Genomic DNA, 7,402 nt, shown 5'->3' on the forward strand with positions numbered 1-7,402 from the left:
CTGTATTAAATTCTAAGGGCCTTAGGAAGCTCCTTCACCACCCAGACTACAATTGGAAGGAAGGAAAGAAGAAAGGAAGGGAGGGGAGGGAGAAAAGAACTATTTGCTTAGTGAATTGAAGCTGGTACAGAAGCTGTAGCTTAGGACGGCCAAGGTAAGATGTGGGGTAGAATGATTTCCCATGTCTCTTTGGACCAAAGTACTTATAAGGCTCCATCTTTCAAAGCCTAGGCTCATTTGCTTATACACACAACATGAACTTATTAGAGCACCCATCATGTGCCTGGGCACACAGAAAGGAGCTCACAATCCAGTGGTAAAACAGCTCAGCAAATAGCTGATTAGCTTGTAGTGGAGGAGGGAAGGACAGTAGGCATAAGCCCTACCCTACACAAGTTCAGCAGCCCTAGTCCAAAGGCTCGATTTTCTCTTCTCTCAAGTATGGGAACTGACAGGTGTTAAATACCCTTCAGAGTCTGGGGGTGGCAACCCACTGCCAGCCAGAGGTCGTGGCCATGAAGTCCTTTGCTTTATTTTTTTTTAACTACTGACAATTGTCACCAATGCCCCCATCCTGGTCCATCATCTCATATGCAAACACAGAACCCACCCTCCAAAGGGGAATGGGCAAATTGAATATGGCCAGAAACTTAACCCCAACAGTACTGAGATTTGGGCTGTGGTTCCTCCCGACCTCCTCTTCTTCCCAGACTTGTTTATGAAGCACTTCAAATAGAAAGTGTTGGAAATAGGTTTGTAACCACTTAGTGTTGTCTGATTCTTTTTTTTTTTTTTGAGATAGGATCTCGCTCTGTTGCCCAGGCTGGAGTGCAGTGGTGCGATCTCAGCTCATTGCAACCTCTGCCTCCTGGGTTCAAGCGATTCTCTTGCCTCTGCCTCTCAAATAGCTGGGATTACAGGCGCACACCATCAGACCCAGCTAATTTTTGTACTTTTAGTAGAGATGGGGTTTCACCATGTTGGCCAGGCTGGTCTCAAACTCCTGACCCCGAGTGATCTGCCTGCCTTGGCTTCCCAAAGTGCTGGGATTACAGGAGTGAGCCACCATGCCCGGACAGTGTTGTCTGATTGTGGTAGCTCTATTTGACTTCCCCTAGTTGGGTGAGGAACAGGAGACCCATTGCCACCTGCTTCACACATGTGGTGCTTCCCCAGGTATCTGGACACATGAACTTTGTTGCTGGTTGGTTGCTTCTAGTAGGGCCCCGAGGGCTATTTTTACCACCATCTCTGCCCCACACCTACGAAACAGAAACCCAGAAGCCCCTAAAGTTAAATCTTCTAATGCAAAGAAGGCTGGAAATATTGTTTCTTTCCCGAGTACCCGCTGGATTTGACCCCTCCCAGCCTGGCAAGTGTTCTCCCAGAGGGAGTTTTACTGATTGAGATAACAGGTTTGTCTTTGCCCCCATGACAAAACTGGTACTCATGAGGCAATGAGCAGGGGAAGAGGCGGACAAGCCACATCAGCACAAGATTAATCTTCAACTGTGCCTACCTCTCCCTTTAACATCCTTCTACAAGTTTGTAGTTTTCTCCCTTGTTCCTTCCCACTCCGTCCCCATCCACGGAGCCCTCAAGTACCCCCTACCCTAAACAACCTGAAAAATTCATTTGTGGTAGAAAAAGTTCTGGATGGAGATAAGAAAACCTGGGTTCAAGTATTAGCTTTTCCACCTACTAGCCAAGTAATGTGGAACAAAATAATCTCACCTCTCTGAGCCTCAATTTCCCCTCTGTGAATAGGCATGGTAATCCCTGACCTGCTTACCTCGGAAAATTGCTATACAGATCCAAAGGATACTGGCTATGAAATTGCTTTATGAAGAAACAATCACAATGCACATGTGAAAGACTGAGTGAGTGACCCACATTTGAAGAGTGGTATTTTGAAAGAGAATAACTTGAGGAAGAAGCCATTAATGCAGCATTTTAAATACAGGGTAAGAATAAGATCTATGGTGGAGGCTTGGGCCACTTTGTCAACTTTCTTATTCACTTAATAAACCAATTATTAAACATCTACTAGGTGTTAGGCACTCTTATAGATACTGGGGATAAAAATCCCTGCCCTCATGGAGCTGACATTCTAAGAGCATGGCAGGGGCCTAAGAAAAACAGTCCCTGTCCCTCCAGCCTAAGAAACAGTCTAATGTCCAGTTCAGAGCCTCAGGGCTACAGAAAAGCCTTCAGTGATTTGATTTTTCCCTTTTGCACAAAATCTGTTTCAGCATTAATTTGACAATATGAACAATTTGCTGAGGCCCTTTGCAGATCCAAAGTAATGTATGGCATGTATTCAACAACAAGCATTTCATTCAACAAATTTCTTGCTTCTTTCTTTCTTTCTTTTTTTTTTTTTTGAGATGGAGTTTCACTTTTGTTGCCCAGGCTGGAGTGCAATGGCGTGATCTCGGCTTACCACAACCTCCACCTCTTGGGTTCAAGTGATTCTCCTGCCTCAGCCTCCCTAGTAGCTGGGATTACAGGCATGTGCCACCACATCCGGCTAATTTTGTGTTTTTAGTAGACACGGGGTTTCTCCATGTTGGTCAGGCTGCTCTCAAACTCCTGACCTTAGGTGATCCGCCTGCCTTGGCCTCCCAAAGTGCTGGGATTACAGGCATGAGCCACCACGCCTGGCCTTCATTCAACAAATGTTTATTGAGTACCTACTATGCGCTTATCACTCTGTAAATGTGGGGATAATGAATAGAAAAGGTATACAGAATTAAACAAGGTCGAGTTTCAGCCCTTAAAGAGCTCCCATACCAGAAAGAAATAATTACAAAGAGATCGGCCCCATGACACAAAGCGGGGGTTGCTCTAACAAATATTCTAACCCAGTAATGGGTGAAAATAGATGCCTAGTAAGTGAAATATTACAATTAGTGAGAAGTGCTTATGTGAGCTCTGAGGAGATACTTATATGGCCTAGGATATGGAGAAAGCTTCAATGATAAGGTGACATTTGTGTAGGACCTTGAAAGTAGAATAGATTTTTAGTAAATAAAAAGGGAGGTGAATCACCTACCAGAACGGTAAAAAAGTAAAAAAATGACAATTCCAAGAGGATAACTAAATGTTTGATAAATACATGAAAAGATACTCAACCTTTTAATCAGGGAAATGCCACACTGTCATCTGCTACCAGCATAGATAAAATGAAAAAGACAATACCAAGTATTACCAAGTATGCGAAGCAACTACTAGTGAGGGTACATATTGAACTAATCACTTTAGAAAACTGTCAACATCTACTAAAATGCAGATATGCATGCCTTATGACTTAGTTGTTCTACTCCTAAATATACATCCATATGTATATTTATGCATACATGTGTACAACATACATGCATTGTTGTACAAATGCATATATATGTACAACAAAAGACGTGTTTATAGCTGCACCATTCATTACAGTCAAACACTGGAAACAACACAAATGTCCGTGTCCATGTAGTACATTCCTTCAATGAAAAATATGCAGCAATCAAAATGTATGAACTACTGCTAGACACGACATGGATGACTCTCATAAACTTAATATTGAGGGAAAGAAGCCAGACACAAAAGATTACACAATGTTTGATTCCATATATAAAGCATAAAAATTGATACAACTAATCTATGCTATTAGGATAAGGAGGATGGTTACTGTTGCAACAGAAGAGGTTGTAACTGTAAGTAGGCAGGAAGGCGGCTTCTAGGATGCTGGTAATGCTACATTTCTTGATATGTTTGCTGGGATATAGGGATTGATTAAATGGGAGTGTTCCATTTGTGAAAATTGAGTGAGCTTACATATCCACTTTTCTTTTTTTTTTTTTTTTTTTTTTTTTTGAGACGGAGTCTTGCTCTGTCACCCAGGCTGGAGTGCAGTGGCCAGATCTCAGCTCACTGCAAGCTCCGCCTCCCGGGTTCACGCCATTCTCCTGCCTCAGCCTCCCGAGTAGCTGGGACTACAGGCGCCCGCCACCTCGCCCGGCTAGTTTTTTGTATTTTTTAGTAGAGACGGGGTTTCACCGTGTTAGCCAGGATGGTCTCGATCTCCTGACCTCGTGATCCGCCCGTCTCGGCCTCCCAAAGTGCTGGGATTACAGGCTTGAGCCACCGCGCCCGGCCTGAGCCACCGCGCCCGGCCCATATCCACTTTTCTAAATAAAAGAGCTAGAAATAAAAAAGTAAGGAGCGAAAACAATCAAATGGGGAAATGTAAGTCTTTTCAGCAAATGGTACAAGAATAACAGGCTATCCATATGAACAAAATGAACCTCAACTGTTACCTTAAACCATATAGGAAAATTAATTTGAGATGGAACATAAGCCCAACATAAAAGCCCAGACATAAAATCTGAAGTCATAAAGCTTTGAGAGGAAAACATAGGAGCATATGACTTGGGAATAGGCAGATTTCTGTATTTTATTTTATTTTATGTTATTTTATGTTTAGTAGAGACAGTCTTGCTATGTTGCCCAGGCTGGTCTCAAACTCCTGGGCTCAGGTGATCCTCCCTCCTTGGCCTCCCAAATTTCTGGGATTACAGGTGTGAACCACCACACCTGGCCGAAGATTTCTTAAACAAGTCACACCCAAACAAGAAAAATTAAAAGACTAAATTAGACTTCTTTAAAATTTAAAATGTCTGCTCATCAGAAGACATTGTCAAGAAAATTACTATTGAGTTTGAGAGTTCTTTATATACAAATTATTTGTCTGATATATGGTTTGTAAATACTGTATTGTCTCCTCACATAATTTTACTCATGTATTTGTGTGCTCTATGTCACTTTCTATCCTGTATTTTAATTTTTTTTGAGACAGAGTCTCGCTCTGTTGCCCAGGCTGGAGTGCACTGGTGCAATCTCTGCTCACCGCAAGCTCTGCTTCCTGGGTTCAAGCAATTCTCCTGCCTCAGATTCCCGAGTAGCTGGGATTACAGGCACCTGCCATCATGCCCAGCTAATTTTTGTATTTTCAGTAGAGACGGGGTTTCCCCATGTTGGTCAGGCTGGTCTTGAACTCCTGACCTCAGGTGATCTGCCCGCCTCGGCCTCCCAAAGTGCTGGGATTACAGGTGTGAGCCACCGCACCCAGCCCTTGTATTTTAATATTAAATATATTTCTTCTAAAATAGACAAACAATAGACTGAGAGAAAATTTTTGTAAAACATATCTGACAAAGGAATGGTATCAAGTATATGTACAACTCAATAATATAAAACAAACAACCCAATTTTAAAATGCACAAAATATTTGAACAGATGCTTCAAAAAAGATGTATGAATGGCGGGCCAATAAGGATATGAAAAAAAATACTTAACGTTATAAGTCATCAGGGAACTGCAAGTTAGAATCACTACACCCCACTAGAATGACTACATTTAGTTTTAAAAATGAAAATACTATGCATTAGTGAGGATGTGGAGTAACTAGAACACTTATGTATTGCTGGTGGGAGTGTGAAGTGGAACATCTTTTTAATTGGTTCTGGCAGTTTCTTACATAGTTAAACATACACCTTAACCTATGACCTGATGGTTCCAGCTCAAAAGAAAACAAATGCAAAAGAAATGAAAATATGTCCATTAAAAGACTTGCATATAAATGTTCTTAGCAGCTTTATTTTTAATAGGCCCAAACTAGAAACAACTCAAACGTCCATCAATTGGTGAATGGATAAACAAATACAATGGAATTGTATTCAGCACAACATGGATTAACCTCAAAAACATTATGCTGTGAAGGATCTCAGACTCAAAATGCTACCTACCTACTGTATAATTCCATTTATATGGAACACACACAACTAATACATAGTGGTTCTCTCTGTAGGATGAGGTGAGGGTGAATTTGACTGAGAAGGGGCATGAGAGAAGTTTCTGAGGATGATGGTAATGTTTAATACCTTGACAGGGGTTTGGGTTATATAGGTGTATGCATTTGTCAAAATTCAGCAAATATTCCCTTAAGATTGTGTATTTCAGGCCGGACGCGGTGGCTTATGCCTGTAAACCCAGCACTTTGGGAGGCCAAGGCAGGCAGATCACCTGAGGTCAGCAGTTCCAGACCAGCCTGGCCAACATGGCAAAAACCCATCTCTACTGAAAATACAAAAATTACCCAGGCGTGGCAGCGTGCACCTGTAATCCCAGCTACTCAGGAGGTTGAGGGAGGAGAATTGCTTGAAACCGGAAGGTGGAGGTTGCAGTGAGCAGAGATAGTGCCACTGCACTCCAGCCTGGGCAACAGAGCAAAACTCGGTCTCAAAATAAATAAATAAATAAATAAATAAATAAATTGTATTTCAGTGTATGTAAATTTTAGCTCAAAAGAAAACAAATGCAAAAAATGGAACTCTAGTTAACAATATACATACACTCTTCCTAAGCCAGCGCTCAGCAAGGAGAAGACTATGTTCAGTTCAAGGGCCAAGATCGTGAAGCCCAATGGCGAGAAGCCGGACGAGTTGGAATCCGGCATCTCCCAGGCTCTTCTGGAACTGGAGATGAACTTGGACCTCAAGGCTCAGCTAAGGAAGCTGAATATTACTGCAGTCAAGGAAATTGAAGTTGGTGTTGGTTGGAAAGCTATCATAATCTTTGTTCCCGTTCCTCAGCTGAAATCTTTCCAGAAAATCCAAGTCTGGCTAGTACACGAATTGAAGAAAAAGTTCAATGGGAAGCATATTTTCTTTATCGCTCAGAGGAGAATTCTGCCTAAGCCAACTCAAAAAAGCTGTACAAAAAATAAGCAAAAGCATCCCAGGAGTTGTACTCTGACAGCTGTGCATGATGCCATCCTTGAGGACTTGGTCTTCCCAAGCGAAATTGTGGGCAAGAGAATCCGTGTGAAACTGGATGGCAGCCACCTCATAAAGGTTCACTGGGACAAAGCACAGCAGAACAATGTGGAACACAAGGCTGAAACCTTTTCTGGTGTCTATAAGAAGCTCATTGGCAAGGATGTTAATTTTGAATTCCCAGAGTTTCAATTGTAAACAAAAAATGATTAAATAAAATATATATTCACAGTAAAAAAAAAATACATAAGTATTGGGGGAGGGATGTGTGCTGATATCTTCAACTTACTTTGAAATGTATAAAAAATAAGTGGCTGGATCAATGGAAAGGTGGATAGATGGACAGATATGTGATGAAGCAAATATGGGAATTTTTTTTTTTTTTAATTGAGAAGGAGTCTTGCTCCGTCACCCAGGCTGGAGAGCAATGACACGATCTCGGCTCACTGCAACCTCCGCCTCCTAGGTTCAAGCAATTCTCCTGCCTCAGCCTCCCAAGAAGCTGGGATTACAGGCATGTGCCACCATGCTCTGCTAATTTTTGTATTTTTTAGTAGAGGAGGGGTTTCACCATCTTG

At 41.9% G+C, this 7,402-nt stretch overlaps 1 non-coding gene across 1 annotated transcript; it reads left to right on the forward strand.

Moving 5' to 3' along the window:
• The first annotated feature begins 6,402 nt into the window (after positions 1-6,402).
• Positions 6,403-7,067, forward strand: LOC102143909 (small ribosomal subunit protein eS7). The gene has a single exon (XR_006695506.3). It is a non-coding gene; the product is annotated as a small ribosomal subunit protein eS7 (transcript).
• The last annotated feature ends 335 nt before the right edge of the window (positions 7,068-7,402 follow it).

The sequence above is a fragment of the Macaca fascicularis genome, chromosome X, assembly GCF_037993035.2.
Source record: "Macaca fascicularis isolate 582-1 chromosome X, T2T-MFA8v1.1".
NCBI lineage: Eukaryota > Metazoa > Chordata > Mammalia > Primates > Cercopithecidae > Macaca > Macaca fascicularis.